This window comes from Capricornis sumatraensis, chromosome 15 (assembly GCF_032405125.1).
Source record: "Capricornis sumatraensis isolate serow.1 chromosome 15, serow.2, whole genome shotgun sequence".
In the NCBI taxonomy this organism is placed as follows: Eukaryota; Metazoa; Chordata; class Mammalia; order Artiodactyla; family Bovidae; genus Capricornis; species Capricornis sumatraensis.
Genome location: NC_091083.1, coordinates 6,433,522 through 6,456,628, shown reverse-complemented (window position 1 = coordinate 6,456,628; position 23,107 = coordinate 6,433,522).

Sequence of the window (23,107 nt, the reverse complement as noted above, 5' to 3'; positions counted from 1 at the left end):
GAGTCCATCATCTCCCCAGTTGCCAGCTTTTCCGATTAAAGTACGTTTCCTTTCTACTGCCATTGCCCACATGATCTGCGTGCAGGCTTCCTTAGAGGGGTATTGGGAGTGATCATTCTTTAATCACTTAATTTTTCATTCTTAGTTCTTTTTGTCTAGGAAAAGCAACAGGTTGGACAAGACACGGTGTGCATTCAGGAGAGCAGAAGTCAAAAGTTAGGTGAAATTGCCTAGTGATCTCATTCCTGTAATTCAGTTCTTTTAAGGTTAGAGGGGAGCAGAAATGGGTAAAAAGAAAGGGGTAAAAAGAGCTGCTTTTACCTCTGGTTGGAGCATAGCCTTCTAGGCAGCAGTGTCCAGGTAAAGGGGACCTCTGGGGCCGTGGGGAACCAGATTTACAGCATTTGCCAATTTCCTTAGTGTAAATACTGCCCCCATGACCTCTTTCAAGCTACCAAGGTGAAGTTACTCTGTGTGTGTGTGTGTGTGTGTGTGCGCACACTCAGTCAATCAGTTGTGTCCAACTCTTTGTGACAACATGGACTGTAGCCCACCAGCCTCCTCTGTCTATAGAATTTTCCAGGAAGGAATACTGGATTGGTTGCATTTTTCTCCTCCAGGGGATCTTCCCAACCCAAGGATTGCATCTCTTGCACCTCTTGCATTGGCAGGTGGGTCCTTTACCATTGCGCCACCTGGGTAGAGCTGGGCTGTGGGGGCAGGCATGCACATTAAGCTCTTAGGAGCTAGTATGATCTGGTTCCAGGAAATCACTGTCTTCAGGCATCTCCTGGACCAGGGGTGAGCAGACAGAGGTGGTGTTCCTGTCTGTGGAGTGCAGTTCTTCGGGAAACAGGACAACCGTAAACTGTTACCAGCCAGCACTCACAGTAGCTGAGGAGAGGTGTCCCTGCCCATGAACCATCTGGGAAACCTCTACCAGAGGCTGACATAATACAGGGAACTGATGAGCATCACATAGCAGGAAGAGAAGGGTCAGCTCAGTGGGCCGGTTCCTACTGTTGCACCTGCTTACTCCTTGGAAGAAAAGTTATGAGCAACCTAGAAAACATATTGAAAAGCAGAGACGTTACTTTGTCAACTAAGGCCTGTCTAGTCAAGGCTATGGTTTTTCCTGTGGTCATGTATGGATGTGACAGTTGGACTGTGAAGAAAGCTGAGCACCGAAGAATTGATGCGTTTGAACTGTGGTGTTGGAGAAGACTCTTGAGAGTCCCTTGGACTGCAAGGAGATCCAACCAGTCCATTCTGAAGGAGATCTACCCTGGGATTTCTTTGGAAGGAATGATGCTAAAGCTGAAACTCCAGTACTTTGGCCACCTAATGTGAAGAGTTGACTCATTGGAAAAGACTCTGATGCTGGGAGGGATTGGGGGCAGGAGGAGAAGGGGACGACAGAGGATGAGATGGCTGGATGGCATCACGGACTTGATGGACGTGCGTCTGAGTGAACTCCGGGAGTTGGTGATGAACAGGGAGGCCTGGCATGCTGCGATTCATGGGGTTGCAAAGAGTTGGACACTACTGAGCGACTGAACTGAACTGAACTGAATTGCCATTGCCTGTGCTTGAAATGCAGAGTCCTTGACCAAAATGTAAACTGTTCCAACCTAAAGTACGTGGTTCCTCTGGATGTACCAGAAAAGTATGAGAAAAGGTTTAGTCCACTGTGTTTTAGTAGCAGACGGGAAGCACTGATTCCCTCCAAGACCATTCAAAATTAGGAGAGAGTGGTGCTTCCCCAAAAGGAGGCTGCTGCTGCTGCTGCTGCCGCTGCCAAGTCTCTTCAGTCGTGTCCAACTCTGTGCAACCCCATAGACGGCAGCCCACTAGGCTCCTCTGTCCCTGGGATTCTCCAGGCAAGAATACTGGAGTGGGTTGCCATTTCCTTTTCCAATGCATGAAAGTGAAAAGTGAAAGTGAAGTCACTCAGTCGTGCCCGACTCTTAGTGACCCCATGGACTGCCGCCTACCAGGCTCCTCCATCCATGGGATTTTCCAGGCAAGAGTACTGGAGTGGGTTGCCATTGCCTTCTCACAAAAGGAGGCTAGAAACTCTTTATTGATGGTAAGTGGAGGCTACATAACATCAGCGGTAAAAATTCACCACATATGGAGTAGAGTTTGACAGAATTATAACAAAAGAACCTAATATTTTTTTACTTTTTACTTAAAGCCCATACCTGTTTGCCAACAACTATTTTTTGTTGCTGCATATATTTTGGCAAAAATTGTTGCCTCCTCACTAGCCTTTTTGCCCCAAACTTCCTCCTTGATGGCAGAATCCTGCTACCATTAAAGAAGCTAAAAAATGCTGGATGTTGACTTTGCCAGCATCCTCTGGACATAAGACATGGTCACATGACCCAGTTATGACCGGTGGGTCTGAGGTACCTCTCTTACAAAGAAAGAGATGTGCATAAAGGGAAACCCCAACACCTTTTATTCCTGCTTTGAATTAAGTTAGGCGAGCATGTGATGTTTGGAGCTGTGGTTGCCATTTTGTGGTAATGAGAGGAAAACCAAGTAAACCACAGAAAAGCTGGCTGGTAACCCTGACCTTCAGAGAAGGTGATGGCACCCCACTCCAGAACTCTTGCCTGGAAAATCCCATGATTGGAGGAGCCTGGTAGGCTGCAGTCCATCGAGTCGTGAAGAGTTGGACACGACTGAGTGACTTCACTTTCACTTTTCACTTTCATGCATTGAAGAAGGAAATGGCAACCCACTCCAGTGTTCTTTCCTGGAGAATCCCAGGGACGGGGAAGCCTGGTGGGCTGCCGTCTATGGGGTCGCACAGAGTCGGATACGACTGAAGTGACTTAGCAGTAGCAACCCTGACCTTGTAACGAAACTACTTATTTTTGATGTCATAATTACATTAGACTTTAAATTCTTTCATTAGTACTACTTTTATTTGAGAGTTCAGTTACTTGTTACCCTTATTTTATGTTATTTATTTCACAGTATCCTATGAGGGATATATTCTTATTTTCATTTCACACATGGGGAAACGGAGGCAAAAATCAGTGAACACCTTGACTGAGGAATGACCAGAGTTCAGACTTTTCTGTTTGATGTCAGGGCTTAGCTCTTACTCCATTAAAGACTACTTTCCTATCTGTTAATAACACTCACCATCTATTGTGTTGTGTGTGTAACAGACCTTGGTCAGTTCTTTTCCGTGCTCTGTCCCTTTATTCCATACAGTGACAGATGAGTTATCCCAGAAATCAGTCTTGTAGAACTATCTGGCTGAATGTGAGTATCATACCTCTTTAGGAAAAAAAAAAAAAAAGGCAGTTCTGAGCAACAATCCATGTATATGAAATTCCACTGGAAGAACCCTACATGAGAGTTTGCATGGCCATTTCCAATTTGGCTAGAATCAGCTCTGATCCACACAGGAGACAGGTAATTCATGGAGGAGTTTCAGGTTTTAGTGAGAAGAGGCTTTGCATGTTCAGTACTTCTCCAAATTCATTGTTATAATGAGATGCTTCCTGGGAAAACTCTCATGTTTAAAGAAAAATCAATATTCATTACTCAGTAGAATGGCACACTAGTCAATGATGTCAGCCATATGAAACTTCCCTGTACCTGAACAGTAGTTTCATAACTACTGCCCTCCCATCATTGATTTTTGCTCTTGGTTAGGTCTCCAGTATTTTGGTCATCTGATATGAACACATGACTCAGTGGAAAAGTCCCTGATGCTAGGAAAGATTGAGGGCAGAAGGAGAAGAGGGCATCAGAGGATGAGACAGCTGGATGGCATCACCAATGCAATGAACATGAAGTTGGCTAAACTCTAGGAGATGGTGAGGGACATGGAGGCCTGATGTGCTGCTGTCCATGTGGTCACAAAGAGTCAGACGTGACTGGGCAACTGAACAATGACAACAACAAGTCTTCATTACAGACTAGAGATATACCCTTGTCCTTTTCTTTGGTGGTTCAGATTACATAGGTGGGGACCAGGGCAGCAGTTTCTCTCTCTGAACACATACCCAAATGTGGTATTAAAAAAAAAAAAAAGACCCTTAAGATAACATATTGGTATTATGGCAGTTGTTAAAACAAAAATGAAGACATTAGAGAAGGCATTGCAAAGCATGTGATTGAAACATCTTCAGCTGGAAATTGAGTCCCACAGAGAAAAGTGTTCAAAGGATGATGAAAATTTTATGTGTTCACTTCCCTACTAGGTCATAGTTCAGTGCCCCCCCCCACCCTGCACACCTTTAGATTATGACATGGCTCCTTTTTCATCACATCCACTGTTTCTGCTTTCAGAAAAGTTACTAAGTAGCTAACTTTCCCTCAGTCCTTTTCTGTTTGCGTTACTTGACTCTATGGTGGGACTGTTAAGACAATATTCTGAGACTCTTGAGATTTAACCTTTGACATTTTCCTTAGTGGCTTTATGTAGCATCCTCCATGAATTGTTGATGGATGGAAAAGATCCAGGACAGTGAGCATGTCTGTTTTCTAGGCATGATACTAGGTTGGACTGTGATGGGGGAACCTAGGAAACTGAGTAGTATCATGTCATGAAAGCATCACTTTTCATGACATGAGAGCATTAGAAAAAGCAGATGAGTGTGTGTGTATGTAAATTATCCTTACTTGATAAAACAAGAAGTGTATAACCCTGTTAATTGATACCTATAATTTTTAAAAAATACTTTTCTGTAAACCTAGATAACATGTAAATTCTTACATTCTTACTGAGCATTATTATTTATGGTGAATTTTTAAAAATAACTTGAAACTACATCCTAGAAAGCAGTTTATTATCTTTATTATTATTGGTCACACTTGGTTTTTGTTGCAGTACACACGCTTTTCATTGCAGTGGATTCTCTTGTTGCAGATCTCAGGCTCTAGGGCACATGGATTTCCATAGCAGTAGCACGCAGGCTCTCTAGCTGTGGCACATGGGCCTAATGGCCTGCAGCATGTGGAATCTTCCTGGACTAGGGATAGAACCCATGACCCCTGAATTAACTGGTTACCCAGTGGACCACCAAGGAAGTCCCAAGGTGAAATTTAAAGAACATGAATTTATCATATATTTTCTGGTCCATCATATTTAATATAGACCCACCCTCCACTAATACCTTATACTATATACTTGACTAACACAATCTATTTCTGATTATAACAAATATTACTTTAGGGCTGCCCATAGGGGGGAAAAATCATTCTTTAGTAAGTACTGCACTTTTATAAGTTATATAATGTAAATGTTGCACTTAATTCTTTTCTTTTCCATTGTAATAGTGGGTTATGGCTGTGCAACACACTATATCTCAAAATGTAGTGATTTAAAGCAACAAGCATTTTTTAGCTGATTGATCTGCAGATCACCTGGGCAGTTGTGCAGATCTAGGCTGGTCTTGGTTGTTTTCAGCTGGTTGGCTCACATGTGTGTGATGGCAGGTGGCGATCAGCTTGGGTTTGGCTGGTCTAGGATGCTGTCTCCTGGGATGCTGGGATGACTGACTGGGTCCACTTCCCATTTGTCTCCATGTATCAGAAGGCTAGTTTCAACGTTTTCTCTGAGAGAGTGAAAGTGGCAAAGATTTTTGAAACCCAGCCTTAGAACTTTAGGGGTAAGGGCAACCTCCTCCAAGAGGAGTTAGGCCAGCACACCTCGTCTCCCAGGACTGCTGCTGCCAGTGCCACTGAATAGTCATTGAAAGGACTGATGCTGAAGCTGAAGCTCTAATACTTCAGCCAACTGACGCAAAGAGCTGCTGACTCATTGGAAAAGACCCCGATGCTAGGAAAATTGGGGCAGAAGGATAAGAGGAGGACAGAGGATGAGATGGTTGGATGGCATCACTGACTCGATGGACATGAGTATGAGCAAACTGGGAGATAGTGAAGGACAGGGAAGTTTGGCGTGTTGCAGTCCATAGAGTCGCAATGAGTCAGACGTGACTGAGTGACTGAATAACAATTTAGAACTGCTCTGGTATTGCATCTATTAATACCTCATTCACTTGGTCAAAGCAAGTCACATGTCCAAGCCCAAATACAAGGAATGGAAAAACAGACTCCATCTCCTGATAGGAGGAGCTGGAAGGTAACTGTGTAACGGACTTGGATGCAGGGATGGATAGAGACCTGGGGGTCATTTTTGCACCCTGCCTATTCTGATTCCCCATGTTGAATCAGTGAGTAATCCCTGTTTTGCTGTTAAGATAGTAAAATTCAACTCTCTCAGCACTAATTCAAGCCACCATCTCACCTGGTGGACCACTTCCTAATTTATCTACTTCCTTCTACTCTTGGCCATTTCTAATCTGTTTTCAACATGGGCATGACGATCTTTTTAAAATATAAATTAATTCTTGTCTCTCCTCAGTCTTAAAATAAATCTATACTCATTTTCGTGGCCCAAAATGTTCCACGGTGATCTGACTTGTAACAAGCTACTGACTGACCTGCCTCTTAGGAAGCCCTGGAGCATATCAAGCGTATTCTATCTCAGAGATTTTGAAATTGCTAGACTCTCTTCCTGGTATGTTCCTTCTCCAGCTTTTCATGGGATTTATTTCTTCTCATATAACCACATCTCCTGGGTGCTTTCTTAACCACCCATGTCACGTACGACTCCCCTGATTAACTTACATTGTATTGCTTTCTATACTCCCGTAATACTGTTTGGTTTGTCAGTTTACATGCTTATTGCCTATTTCTTCCACCAAAATGTGTGCTTAAAAGTCAAAGACAGTATCTGATTATTCACATCATTGCATGTACTAGTCACTTAATAAATGTTGATGTACAGAGCAAAATCTTACATAAAATTTTTACTGAATAACAAAACTGAGGAGTATTTGTAGCCTTTATTTAAAAATTTTTTTTCCATATTTTCATGGCAGTATACTCAGTGGCACATCATAAATATCAGTTCAGTTCAGTTCGGTCACTCAGTCATGTCCAACTCTTTGTGACCCCATGAACCAGAACATGCCAGGCCTCCCTGTCCATGACCAACACCCAGAGCCCACACAAACCCATGTCCACAGAGTCAATGATGCCATCTAACCATCTCATCCTCTGTTGTCCCCTTCTCCTCCTGCCTACAATCTTTCCCAGCATCAGGGTCTTTTCCAATGAGTCAACTCTTCACATCAGGTGGCCAAAGTATTGGAGTTTCAGCTTCAACATCCAGTGAACACCCTTCCAATGAACACTCAGGACTGATCTCCTCTAGGATGGACTGGTTGCATCTCCTTGCAGTCCAAGGGACTCTCAGAAGTCTTCTCCAACACCACAGTTCAAAAGCATCAATTCTTTGGGGCTCAGCTTTCTTTATAGTCCAACTCTCACATCCATACATGACCACTGGAAAAACCATAGCCTTGACTAGACGGACCTTTGTTGGCAAAGTAATGTCTCTGCTTTTGAATATGCTGTCTAGGTTGATCATAACTTTCCTTCCAACGAGTAAGTGTCTTTTAATTTCATGGCTGCAATCACCATCTGCAGTGACATTGATCATGACAAATGATCTTTTATTATGGAAATTGAATTGGGATGGTCCATAGGATTAGAAGTTTATTCATTTGATGCCCCACATATAGAGATGACATTTACAAAAGCCATGCATTAGTGCCTTGCTTAATACAATGCAAGTAAACATTTTCAGAAAGGGGTCTTTACCAGATAAAGGCCTTGATATTCAGAATCTCATTTTCCAAATGGAGGGGAGATATCTCTGAAATTGAATTTTATTCATGCTTCAGAGAGAAATGAAATCGCTCCATCATGAAAAAATGAGTATCAGGTGCTTTTGATTTCCTTTTATCAGTTGCTAATTGAAAGAGATGTGGGGAGAGAAACAAGCTAATGAAGAAGCCAGCCATTTCATAGGCAGTTGTATTGTAGGAAGCTTTGTGATTGTTAATTAGATGATGGCTTTGGGAAATACACTGTGAGAGGGAGAAATAGAGGAGGAAATCATATATTGTAAAGCTTCTCGCATGGTGGATAACATCTAAAAGTATTATGCTAAAATGCTTTGAGTCATAAGAATTACATTTTGAACCAGAGACATTTGGCATTTTGAAGATGCTAGAGGACATTTTTACTTATAGATCCTCTATATATTAGTAATGATTTGTTTCTATACATTAGCAATTGTTTTTCATCTCTTAAAATGAATAAAGAGGCATTGTAATGTACATCAGTTTTCCTCTATTTCTTTGCATTGATCACTGAAGAAGGCTTTCTTCTCTCTTCTTGCTATTCTTTGAAACTCTGCATTCAGATGCTTATATCTTTCCTTTTCTCCTTTGCTTTTCACTTCTCTTCTTTTCACAGCTATTTGTAAGGCCTCCCCAGACAGCCATTTTGCTTTTTTTGCATTTCTCTTCCATGGGGATGGTCTTGATCCCTGTCTTCTATACAATGTCACGAACCTCAGTCTATAGTTCATCAGGTACTCTATCTATCAGATCTAGACCCTTAAATCTATTTCTCACTTCCACTGTATAATCATAAGGGATTTGATTTAGGTCATACCTAAATATTCTAGTGGTTATCCCTAATTTCTTCAATTTAAGTCTGAATTTGGCATTAAGGAGTTCATGATCAGAGCCACAGTCAGCTCCCAGACTTGTTTTTGCTGATTGTATAGAGCTTCTCCATCTTTGGCTGCAGAGAATATAATCAATCTGATTTCGGTGTTGACCGTCTGGTGATGTCCATGTGTAGAGTCTTCTCTTGTGTTGTTGGAAGAGGGTGTTTGGTATGACCAGTGCATTTTCTTGGCAAAACTCTATTAGTCTTTGCCCTGCTTCATTCCACATTCCAAGGCCAAATTTGCCTGTTTCTCCGGGTGTTTCTTGACTTCCTACTTTTGCATTCCAGTCCCCTATAATGAAAAGGACATCTTTTTTGGCTGTTAGTTCTAAAAGGTCTTGTACGTCTTCATAGAACCGTTCAAGTTCAGCTTATTCAACATTACTGGTTGGGGCATAGACTTGGATTACTGTGATATTGAATGGTTTGCCTTGGAAATGAACAGATATCATTCTGTCGTTTTTGAGATTGCATCCAAGTACTGCATTTCAGACTCTTTTGTTGACCATGATGGCTACTCCATTTCTTCTGAGGGATTCCTGCGCGCAGTGGTAGATATAATGGTCATCTGAGTTAAATTCACCCATTCCAGTCCATTTTGGTTCGCTGATTCCTAGACTGTCGACATTCACTCTTGCCATCTCTTGTTTGACCACTTCCAATTTGCCTTGATTCATGGACCTGACATTCCAGGTTCCTACGCCATATTGCTCTTTACAGCTTCGGACCTTGCTTCTATCACCAGTCACATCCACAGCTGGGTATTGTTTTTGCTTTGGCTCCATCCCTTCATTCTTTCTGGAGTTATTTCTCCACTGATCTTCAGTAGCATATTGGGCACCTACTGACCTGGGGAGTTCCTCATTCAGTATCCTATTATTTTGCCTTTTCCTACTGTTCATGGGGTTCTCAAGGCAAGAATACTGAAGTGGTTTGCCATTCCCTTCTCCAGTGGACCACATTCTGTCAGACCTCTCCACCATGACCCGCCCATCTTGGGTTGCCCTGCAGGCATGGCTTAGTTTCATTGAGTTAGACAAGGCTTGGTCCTAGTGTGATTAGATTGATTAGTTTTCTGTGAGTATGGTTTCAGTAGGTCTGCCCTCTGATGCCCTCTTGCAACACCTACCATCTTACTTGGGTTTCTCTAACCTTGGGCATGGGGTATCTCTTCACGGCTGCTCCAGCAAAGTGTAGCCACTGCTCCTTACCTTGGACGACGGGTATCTCCTCACCGCCGCCCTTCCTGACCTTCAATGTGGGATAGCTCCTCTAGGCCCTCCTGCACCAGTGCAGCCACCACTGCATGCCAAAGATGGGCTCGATAAAGGACAGAAATGATATGGACCTAACAGAAGCAGAAGATATTAAGAAGAGGTGTCAAGAATACACAGAAGAACTGTACAAAACAGATCTTCACGACCCGGATAATTACAATGATGTGATCACTCATCTAGAGCCAGACATCCTGGAATGTGAAGTCAAGTGGGCCTTAGAAAGCATCACTACGAACAAAGCTAGTGGAGGTGATGGAATTCCAGTGGAGCTATTTCAAATCATGAAAGATGATGCTGTGAAAGTGCTGCACTCAGTATGTCAGCAAATTTGGAAAACTCAGCAGTGGCCACAGGACTGGAAAAGGTCAGTTTTCATTCCAATCCCAAAGAAAAGCAATGCCAAAAAATGCTCAAACTACCACACAATTGCACTCATCTCACAAGCTAGTAAAGTAATGCTCAAAATTCTCCAAGCAAGGCTTCAACAATATGTGAAGTGTGAACTTCCTGATGTTCAAGCTGGTTTTAGAAAAGGCAGAGAAACAAGAGATCCAGTTGCCAACATCTGCTGGATCATCAAAAAAGGAAGAGAGTTCCACAAAAACATCTGTTTCTGCTTTACTGACTATGCCAAAGCCTTTGACTGTGTGGATCACAATAAACTGTGGGAAATTCTGAGAGAAATGGGAACATCAGACCACCTGACCTGCCTCTTGAGAAATCTGTATGCAGGTCAGGATACAACAGTTAGAACTGGACATGGAAGAACAGACTGGTTCCAAATAGGAAAAGGAGTACATCAAGGCTGTATATTGTCACCCTGCTTATTTAACTTATATGCAGAGTACACCATGAGAAATGCTGGACTGGAAGAACCAAAGCTGGAATCAAGATTGCCAGGAGAAATATCAATAACCTCAGATATGCAGATGACACCACCCTTATGGCAGAAAGTGAAGAGGAACTAAAAAGCCTCTTGATGAAAGTGAAAGAGGAGAGTGAAAAAGTTGGCTTAAAGTTCAACATTCAGAAAACTAAGATCATGGCATCTGGTCCCATCACTTCATGGGAAATAGATGGGGAAACAGTGGAAACAGTGTCAGACTTTATTTTTGGGGGCTCCAAAATCACTGCAGATGGTGACTGCAGCCATGAAATTAAAAGACGCTTACTCCTTGGAAGAAAAGTTATGACCAACCTAGATAGCATATTCAAAAGCAGAGACATTACTTTGCCGACTAAGGTCTGTCTAGTCAAGGCTATGGTTTTTCCTGTGGTCAGGTATGGATGTGAGAGTTGGACTGTGAAGAAGGCTGAGCACCGAAGAATTGATGCTTTCAAACTGTGGTGTTGGAGAAGACTCTTGAGAGTCTCTTGGACTGCAAGGAGATCCAACCAGTCCATTCTGAAGGAGATCAGCCCTGGGATTTCTTTTGAAGGAATGATGCTAAAGGTGAAACTCCAGTACTTTGGCCACCTCATGCGAAGAGTTGACTCATTGGAAAAGACTCTGATGCTGGGAGGGACTGTGGGCAGGAGGAGAAGGGGATGACAAAGGATGAGATGGCTGGACGGCATCACTGACTCGATGGACGTGAGTCTGAGTGAACTCCGGGAGTTGGTGATGGACAGGGAGGCCAGGCGTGCTGTGATTCATGGGGTCGCATAAGTCGGACACGACTGAGCGACTGCACTGAACTGAATGTACATCTGTTACTTGGGAGTGCTGCCAGATAGCTGCCTCCTTTTTCTACCTAGAATTCTTCCTTTGTGAGTCAACAGAAGCCAGACAAGTCAGTCTCCAGACTCTTTTGCAGCCAGGTCAAATGCATGTGATCTGGGCATGGGCCATTAGATAAATAAACCCTAAACTATATGACGTAAGAGATGGAGCAGGAGAGAATCCATTTTATTGGTAGAACTAGTGGGAGTTGGGGCCACAGGGTTATAGGAACTAGTGCAGATGGTGGTGGCACTGCAAGCTCTATGTATGTCCTCACTGGGCAGCTCGGGTGGAATTTTAGTCATAGTCCATCTTAGCCTGCTTTGCCTTCCCTGACTCTTTCTTCAGGCTTCTCAGCAATGCTGATAATGTTGCCTATTATCATTTCAATTGTTTTTTTTTTTTACTTTTTAATATACAGGGTCACTTTTTGTTGCTTACAGATACCAACTAGTTCACTCCAATAAAAGATATTAACCACACAAGAGGTTCCTATGGAATATTGCTCTTTACAGCATCAGACTTTGCTTCTATCACCAGTCATATCTACAACTGGATGTTGTTTCTGCTTTGGCTCCATCTCTTCATTCTTTCTGGAGTTATTTCTCCACTGATCTCCAGTAGCATATTTGGCACATATCAACCTGGGGAGTTCCTCTTTCAGTGTTCTATTTTTTTGCCTTTTCATACTGTTCATGGGGTTCTCAAGGCAAGAATGCTAAAGTGGTTTGCCAATCCCTTTCCAATGGACCACATTTTGTTAGAACTCTCCACCATGACCCATCTGTCTTGGGTGGCCCTACACGGCATGGCTCATAGTTTCATTGAGTTAGACAAGGCTGTGGTCCATGTGATCAGATTGGTTAGTTTTCTGTGATAGTGGTTTTCAGTCTGCCTGCCCTCCAATGGAAAAGGATAAGAGGCTTATGGAATTTTTCTGATGGGAGAGACTGACTGAGGGGGAAATTGGGTCTAGTTCTGATGGGCAAGGCCATGTTCAATAAATCTTTAATCCAATTTTCTGTTGATGAGTAGAGCTGTGTTCCGTCCCTGTAATTTACCTGGGGCCAAACTATGGTGAAGGTAATAAAGATAACAGTGACCTCCTTCCAAAGGTCCATGCATGTACTGCTACACTCAGTGTCCCTGGCCCTGCAGAGGCCACCACCAACCCACACCTCTGCTGGAGACTTTTGGATACCCATGGGTAAGTCTGGGTCAGTCTCTTCTGGGATCACTGCTCCTTTCTCCTTGGTCCTCGAGTGTATAAGGTTGTTTGTGCCCTTCAAGAGTCTATTTCCCAATCCTATGTAAGTTCTGGCAGCTCTATGGTGGGGTTAATGGTGACCTCCTCATAGAGAGCTTATTCTATACCCAGATCTGCTGCACCCAGAGTCCCTGGCCCTGCAGCAATCCACTGCTGACCCATACCTCCACAGGAGACACTCAAACACAGTTCTGTCTCAGTGTCTGTGGGGTCTCTGGGTCCTGGTATGCACAAGGTTTGTTTGAGCCCTCTGAGCATCTCTGGAGGGAATGGGATTTGATTCTAAATGCGAATTTGCCTCTCCTACCATCTGCTGAGGCTTCTCTGCCTTTGGATGTGGAGTATCTCCTGAAAGTCACTCCAATGCTATGCAGCCACAACTCCAGCAAAGTAAAATAGACTGGAATGGGTGAATTTAACTCGGATTACCATTATATTTACTACTGTGGGCAAGAATCCCTTAGAAGAAATGGAGTAGCCATCATAGTCAACAAGAGTCTGAAATGAAGTACTTGGATGCAATCTCAAAAATCAAAGAATGATCTCTATTCATTTCCAAGGCAAATCATTCAATATCACAGTAATCCAAGTCTATACACTGATGAGTAATGCTGTAGAAGCTGAATTTGAATGGTTCTATTAAAACCTAGAAGACCTTCTAGAACTAACCCTCCAAAAAGATGTCCTTTTCATAATACGGGACTGGAATGCAAAAGTAGGAAGTCAAGAAACACCTGGGATAACAGGAAAATTTGGTCTTGGAGTATAGAATGAGGCAGGGCAAAGGCTAATGGAGTTTTGCCAAGAGAATGCACTAGTCATAGCAAACCCTTTTTCCAACAACACAAGAGAAGACTCTACACATGGACATCAACAGATGGTCAATACCAAAATCAGATTGTTTATATTCTTTGCAGCCAAAGATGGAGAAGCTCTATACAATTAGCAAAAACAAGACTGGGAGCTGACTGTGACTCAGATCATGAACTCTTTATTGCCAAATTCACACTTAAATTGAAGAAAGTAGGGAAAACCACTAGACTATTCATGTATGACCTAAATCAAATTCCTTATGACTATACAGTGGAAGTGAAAAATAAATTCAAGGGACTAGATCTGATAGACAGAGTGCCTGAAGAACTATGGATGGAGGTTTATGACATTATATAGGAGACAGGGATCAAGACCATCCCCAAGAAAAATAAATGCAAAAAGGCAAAATGGTTGTCTGAGGAGGCCTTTCAATAGCTGAGAAAAGAAGAGAAGGGAAAAGCAAAGGAGAAAAGAAAAGATATATCCATTTGAATGCAGAGTTCCAAAGAATAATAAGGAAAGATAAGGAAGCCTTCCTCAGTGAACAATGCAAAGAAAAAGAGGAAAACAATAGAATGAGAAAGACTAGAGATCTCTTCAAGAAAATTACAGATACCAAGGGAATGTTTCATGAAAAGATGGGTTCAATAAAGGACAGAAATGGTATGGACCTAACAGAAGCAGAAGAGATTAAGAAGAGGTGGCAAACATACACAGAAGAACTACACGAAAATGATCTTCATGACCCAGATAATCACGATGGTATGATCCCTCACCTAGATCCAGACAGCCTGTAATTTGAAGTCAAGTGGGCCTGAGGAAGCATCATTATTAACAAAGCTAGTGGGGGTGATGGAATTCCAGTTGAACTATTTCAAATCCTAAAAGATGATGCTGTGAAAGTGCTGCACTCAATATGCCAGCAAATTTGGAAAACTCAGCAGTGGCCACAGAACTGGAAGAGCTCAGTTTTCATTCCAATCCCAAAGAAAGGCAATGCCAAAGAATGCTCAAACTACCACACAATTGCACTCATCTCACATGCTAGCAAAGTAATGCTCAAAATTCTCCAAGCCAGGTTCCAACAATACATGAACTGTGAACTTCCAGATGTCCAAGCTAGATTTAGAAAAGGCAGAGGAACCAGAGATCAAATTGCCAAAATCTGTTGGATCACTGAAAAAGCAAGAGAGTTCCAGAAACATCTATTCCTGCTTTATTGACTATACCAAAGTCTTTGACTGTGTGGATCAAAACAAACTGTAGAAATTCTGAAAGAGAAGGAAATACTAGACAACTTGACCTGCCTCTTGAGAAATCTGTATGCAGGTCAGGAAGCAACAGTTAGAAATGGACATGGAACAACAGACTGGTTCCAAATTGGGAAAGGAATATGTCAAGGCTGTATATTGTCACCCTGCTTATTTAACTTATACACAAAGTACATCATGAGAAACACTGGACTGAATGAAGCACAAGCTGGAACCAAGATTGCTGGGAGAAATATCAACAACCTCCAATACGCAGATAACACCACACTTATGGCAGAAAGGAAAGAACTAAAGAGCTTCTTGATGAAAGTGAAAGAGGAGAGTGAAAAAGTTGGCTTAAAGCTCAATATTCAGAAAACTAAGATCATGGCATCTGGTCCCATCATTTCTGGCAAATAGATGGGGAAACAAAGGAAACAGTGGCTGACTTGATTTGGGGGGGGCTCCGAAATCACTGCAGGTGGTGATTGCAGCCATGAAATTAAAAGATGCTTACTCCTTGGAAGGAAAGCTATGACCAATCGAGACAGCATATTAAAAAGCAGAGAATTACTTTGCCAACAAGTCCAGCTAGTCAAAGCTATGGTTTTTCCAGTAGTCATGTATGGGTCTGAGAGTTGGACCATAAAGAAAGCTGTGTGCTGAAGAATTGATGCTTTTGAACTGTGGTGTTGTAGAAGACTCTTGAGAGTCCCTTGGACTGCAAGGAGATCCAACCAGTCCATCCTAAAGGAGATCAGTCCTGAATATTCATTGGAAGGACTGATGTTGATGCTGATACTCCAATACATTGGCCACCTGATGCAAAGAACTGACTCATTTGAAAAGACTCTGATGCTAGGAAAGATTGAAGGCGGGAGGAGAAGGGAACGACAGAGGATGAAATGGTCAAATGGTATCACTGACTCAATGGACATGAGGTTGAGTAAGCTCTGGGTGTTGGTGATGGAAAGGGAGGCCTGGCGTGCTGCGGTTCATGGGGTTGCAAAGAGTCGGACATGACTGAGCGACTGAACTGAACTGAAGTGACACAAGAGGTAGTGGGGATACTGCATCACATATATAGTCCCTTATGTGATTAACACAGTCATGTAATACATTAACTCTCATCAGGTCTCCTCCATGTGTTACTGTTACCCAGTACCACCCAAATAATCAGTTTTTTTAGGAGGACTTAAAAGTTTGGTGACATTGATTTCCCAGTTCTTTTTTTTTTTTTACTAATAAAAATATGACTGAAATAAAAAAATTAGAACCTCTTTTCAATGTTATGCTTCACACTATTTAAAAAGATGTGACTTTTTTCCTTAGAGTTTCAGTAAATTGATTTAGTCTAACAGTTTTCTCATGGGTCTGATCATTCTCATTGTATGTGTAGGAGGGACCAAGGAGGCAAACATTTACTGCCTCCACCCACAAAGTAATTCCCTCTGGTAGAATGTTTGAGGAGAACCTGATGAGAGTTAATGTATTACATAGTGGAAAGTCTAGGTGGCTCAACAACTATTTGTTTATTTAAAAGATTGTATTGGATACTTGCTAAAGTCAGGAATTATAAGACACGGGAGAGTTAGAACTGGATAATTTGGGGCTAATTCTTCTCTAGAAAACGGGCTTCCCAGGTGGTGCAGCTGTAAAGAATCTACCTGCAGTGCAGGAGACACAGATTTGATCCCTGGGTTGGGAAGATCCCCTGGAGAAGGGAATGGCTACCCACTCCAGTATTCTTGGACAGAGGAGCCTGGCAGGCTATAGTCCATGTGGTTGCAAAGAGTCAGACACAACTGAGTGACTATTGCTTTGGTTTCTTTAGAAAACAGCTCTCAGGAGTTTATAGTCCAGGGCAATGGTACTCTGAGTATGGTACACGGACCTGTGCCACCTGTCAACTTTACAGCTGTAAACTGGCCGATAATGGATTAAAGAATTGGTTGTTCACTTGCTCAGTTGTGTCTGACTCTTTGCAGCCCTATGAACTGTGGCACACTAGGCTTCCCTGTCCTTCACCCTCTCCTGAAGTTTGTTCAAATTCATGTCCATTGAGTCGGTGATGCCATTGAACCATCTCACCCACTGTCACCCCCTTCTCCACATGCCCTCAATCTTTCCCAGCATTGTGGTCTTTTCCAGTGAGTCAGCTCTTCGCATAAAATGGCCAAAGTATTGGCACTTCAGCATCAGTCCTTCCAATGAGTTGTATCAGAACGTAAATCATTCAGCACACTATTTGGTCTAACTGATGTTTCTCTGGGTACGTACCAGGCTTTGAAAGTCAGTGACTGAAGAGCTTGCCCAAGGATACGAATTATCTTTTCACTGATCATAACAGCTTTGTGGATTGTATATTTTTAATAGCAGTAATTTAGTGGATCATAAATATTATAAAACGCTGGAAATTATGAGTGATTACATCAATATATGGAATAGCAAAATATGAACCTCATATTAACTTTCATTTCAAAACAAACATTTAAATTAGTACTTATTATAGGAACTCTCATTTTCTTCTTTCTATGCATGAACCTTGGGCAGGTGCCATGTACAAGATACTATTCAGTATTTTGTCAGATTTACAAAAATATCTAATATAACCATGGACATCAAGATTTTTAAATCTCATAAGTGGGAAAATACTTAAAAACAGATGTATTAAAATACCAAATATGATGAATGGTCTGGGGTATTTTTAATAAGAATTATAGCAATTTTAAAAGTTCTGTCCATATAGTATTTTAAACAAATATTGGATAAGTTGACTGTTAGTTTTTGTTAGTTTTCTATATGATAGTTAGTGGCTCTCGTATATTTTTAGACTATTTTCCCCTTCAGTTCAATTCAGTCACTCGGTCGTGTCCGACTCTTTGCAACCCCATGAATCGCAGCACGCCAGGCCTCCCTGTCCATCACCAACTCCCGGAGTTCACTCAGACTCACGTCCATCGAGTCAGTGATGCCATCCAGCCATCTCATCCTCTGTCATCCCCTTCTCCTCCTGCCCCCAATCCCTCCCAGCATCAGAGTCTTTTCCAATGAGCCAACTCTTCACATGAGGTGGCCAAAGTACTGGAGTTTCAGCTTTAGCATCATTCCTTCCAAAGAAATCCCAGGGCTGATCTCCTTCAGAATAGACTGGTTGGATCTCCTTGCAGTCCAAGGGACTCTCAAGAGTCTTCTCCAACACAGTATTAGTAGATGAAAATAATTATAATAATAAAGATAATTAATAATAATAAAGCTGACATTGACTGTTTTGTGCATAGTGAAGGGGTTATTTCCAAATACTTTCCCATCATTGATTCAAATAAAGCACCATCCAAAAACTGAAAATATGTTCTCGATCACAGTTAAACTAGAGACAGCAAAAACTAACCTGTGGTTTTGGAAGCCTGAAGAGGGCTTATGTTTGGAGGATATTGGCAGGAAGAGAGCATGAGAGAAACTTCCTGGAAGGTGCTGAAAATGTTCTAGGCCTGTGCTGTCCAGTATGGCAGCCAATAACCTCTATGGCTACTTAAGTGTAAATTAATGAAAATAACAATTAAAAATTAAGTTCCTTAGTTGTACTAGCCACATTTAAAAGTGCTCAGTGGCATTGTGGCTAATAAATTGATCAGTATATAAATATTTTATCATGGAATCTTCCCATCATTGTGTGAAGTCCTGTTGTATAGTGTTGTGTTCAGTCTTGATCTGGCTTGTTATTTCAATATACAGGTATGTCAATAGTCATTGAGCTGTATACTTAATATTTGTTAATTTCACACAAAAAGATGCTCAACATTGCTAATTAATACAGAAATACAAATCAAAACTACATTGAGGTATCAACTCATACCAGTCAGAATGGCCGTAATTAAAAAGTTTACAAATAACAAATGCTGGAGAGGTTGTGGAGAAAAGGGAACCTTCCTACACTGTTGGTGGGATGTAAATTGGTGCAGTCACTATGGAAAACAGTATGGAGGTTCCTCAGGAAACTAAAAGTAGAATTATCATATAACCAGCAATCCCACTCCTGAGCATATATCCAGACAAACCTATAAACTGAAAAGATGCATGCACCCCTAGCAGCACTACTCATCTATACCCAAGACATAGAAACAACCTAAATGTCCATCAATAGATGAATGGATTAATAAGATGTGGTACATATATACATGGGATATTACTCAGCCATAAAAAGAATGAAATGATGCCATTTGCAGCAACACGAACGCAACTAGAGATACTCATGCTAAGTAAAGTGACTCAGAGAAAGGTAAACACCATATGATATCACTTTTATGTGGAATTTAAAACATGGCACAAATACACCTATCTATGAAACAGAAACAGAACCACATCATTGAAATAAAACTGGTGGTTGCCAAGGGGGAGGGAGTTGGGGAGGGATGGAGTGGGAGGTTGGGGTTAGCAGATAGTAGCTATTGTATATAGAATTGATGAACAATAAAACCCTACTGTATAGCACAGATCAGTTCAGTTCAGTCACTCAGTCATGTCCAACTCTTTGTGACTCCATGAACTGTAGCATGCCAGGCTTCCTTGTCCATCACCAACTCCCGGAGCTTGCTGAAACCTCATGTCCATCGAGTCAGTGATGAGATCCAACCATCTCATCCTCTGTCGTCCCCTTCTCCTCCCACCTCCAATCTTTCCCAGCATCAGATTCTTTTCCAATGAGTCAGTTCTTCACATCAGGTAGCCAGCTTCAGGAGCTTCAGCTTCACATCAGGAGCTTCAGCTTCAGCATCAGTCCTTCCAATGAATATTCAGGACTATCTTCTTTAAGATGAACTGGTTGGATCTCCTTGCAGTTCAATGGACTCTCAAGAGTCTTCTCCAACACCACATTTCAAAAGCATCAGTGCTTCAGCACTCAGCTTTCTTATAGTCCAACACTCACATCCATACATGACTACTGGAAAAACCATAGCTTTGACTAGACAGTCCTTTGTTAGCAAAGTAACATCTCTGCTTTTTAGTATGCTGTCTGGGTTGGTTATAGCTTTTCTTCCAAGAAGTAAGCATCTTTTAATTTCATGGATGCAGTCAACATCTGCAGTGATTTTGGAGCCTAAGGAAATAAAGTCTGTCACTGTTTCCATTGTTTCCCCATCTATTTCCCATAAAGTTATGGGACCAGATGCCATGATCTTAGTTTTCTGAATGTTGAGGGTTTTTTTTTTTTAACTTTATTTTGCTTTGCAATACTGTATTGGTTTTGCCACACATTGACATGAATCAGCCACGGGTGTACACGAGTTTCCTATCCTGAACCCCCCTCCCACCTCCCACCCCATATCATCTCTCTGGATCATCCCCGTGCACCAGCCCCAAGCATCCTGTATCGAACATAGACTGGTGATTCGTTTCTTGCATGATAGTATACATGTTTCAATGCCATTCTCCCTCAGTTCTAATGAGGTGGATGAAACTGGAGCCTATTATACAGAGTGAAGTAAGCTAAAAAGGAAAACACCAATACAGTATGCTAACACATATATATGGAATTTAGAAAGATGGTAATTATAACCCTGTATGCGAGACAGCAAAAGAGACATAGATGTTTAGAACGAACTTTTAAATGTTGAATTTTAAGCCAGCTTTTTCACTCTCCTCTTTCACCTTCATCAAGAGGTTCTTTACTTCTTCTTCCTTTCTGCCATAAGGTTGGTGTCATCTGCATACCTGAGGTTATTGATATTTCTCCTGGAAATCTTGATTTCATCTTGTTCTTCGTCCAGTCTGGCATTTCGCATGATGTATTCTGCATACAATTTAAATAAGAAGGGTGACAATATACACAATATACTCCAAACTGGGAAAGGATAATGTCAAGACTGTATATTGTGCATAATTCTCTCACTGTATAGCACAGAGAAATATATTCAATATCCTATAATAACCATAATAGAAAAGAATATTTTTAAATGTACATATATATATAACTGAATTACTTTGCTGTACAGCAGTAATTAACACAATGTTATAAATCATCTATATACTTGTTTCAAAGATGTGTGTACTTTATTGTTGTAAGTTATTCATCAGTTTGAAAGGTATATAAAAAAATATAAATTTGGCTCTGTTGGCTTTTCTGCTTAGGCTCAAGGGACATTGTTGCCATTCCTGGACACTGGGAAGTCTGGGTAGGAGCTAGTTGTTATAGAGAAGGTACATTCCCATGACCAGCACTGCCACAGTGAACGTGGCCCTCCATGGAACAGGTTTCAGAGGGGTGTGGGGAGGTATGGGCAGGGGTTACCTCAGGTACAACAGACAAAAGAGGAGTGCCTGGGACACCAAATGTAAGAATGATCTCAATGTTTGAAATGTTATTATTAGAGGAGAAAAGACCTCGGTGTCAAATGGGAGATTGGAAAGTTTTAGAAACCTTTATTAACATTGAGCTTGCTCTGGGTCATTTTAAAACTTTGCTTCTGCTTTATACAGATGTTGTTTCTATCACTGATGTCTAGGGATGGGGAAGCTAGGTCAAAAGCTGGTGAGAAAACAACATAGTCTCCGGTACTAGATTCACCGTTTCTTCTTTTGGTTTTGACATTGACGTTGCATGTTTCTTTTTGCCCCTTATTTTTCTTTACAGATTTTGAGGATTTCAGCAAAATTGACTCACTTGTCTGTTCTTCACTCATTCAAGGTCTTACTACATAAAATGTGGTCCAAGGAGCTGCAACATGGCTGTTACCTGGAGCTTGTGAAAATGCAGGCTACAGGCCCCACCCCAGAACTACAGAGCCAGAACTTGCACTTCAAGAGGAGATTCCTGTGCATGCTGCAGCTAGAGAATCACCACTGTAGGAACATACAATTAATACATGAAAATAATATAAAGCACCCAAAAGGAATTTCCTGAAGTTCCGGTGGTTAGGACTCAGTACTTAGACTGCTGTGACCCAGGTTCAATCCCTAGTTGGGGAACTAAGATCTCACAAGCTGCATGGTACAGCCAATATATGTATTTTGGCTGAGATTATATATATGTAATCTCACCCAGAATATTACATAACTGCATTCATAAATTAGGTTGATCATTTGTAGCCAATTAGCCAAGATGGATTTTAGATACTAAGGTGACCATCTCTTGTCTATTAAATCCTTCTTGTAGGATTTCTCATTTCATAGAGAAATTGAGTCACCAATATTGTAGTCCATCTTCTTATAACAAGCATATGAGATACCATATGTATTTTATATATTAAATGTGAAAATTGCTTTATGATATAGCATCACTCAGAGTGAAAAATAAACTATAAAAGGGTAAGTGCACCATTATCCTTTGACTAAATGATGATGGTTTAATAAGAAATAACTTGGTACTGGCAGCTTTCAATTAATCTCTGAAATTGAAGGAAGAAGAAGAATGAATAACCCCAAATGTCAGATGATTACTATTATTTATAGTAAGCTTTTTAATGCATGTTCTACTCACTTTTGACTGGAGATTAGTTCATTTCAAATCAGATACTGGAGACATACTCAGAAAACCAGACTTGGAAGGAGCAAGGGCCTGTCCAGTCTCTTCTCTCCCCATTTGCCTGCTCTTGGAACTTTTCAGCTCATGTCATAGGCAAATAAATTTTGCATTCCCCAAGAGGCCCTTATGCATGGCCAGAATGAGTTTGTTTTGCCCAAATCTTAGAAGCCTGGAAAGCAAAACGTGATATTGAGAGCAACATGGAAACAAAACAAAAATCAATGCTGAAGGCCACACAGATGCCTATGGTTAAACACAAGGGCAAGATTAGACAGGCCAAGTAGATAACATTGAGCTTATGTGGAATATGATTTAAGAGGGCCGCTCCATCACACACACCTCACAAGTGTGCAAGAGTTCTTCTGTGATGCTGCCTGTCATCACAGAGATGGTCAGAATGGTTTGCTAGTCATCTGTTCAATCCATAATACACCAGTCTGTCCATTTAATCACCCAGGAAGAGACTGATGATTTTATTTCCCCCAGACTCTTAGTTTGTTAGTATTTTACTTCTATCCAGTCATTGGACATGGGTTAATATCCATGAAGAACTGTATACTGGAGATGCTAATGTAATCAGAGAAATTCTTGCTTTTGATAAGCTTACATAGTTTAACTCCTACATTAAGAGCA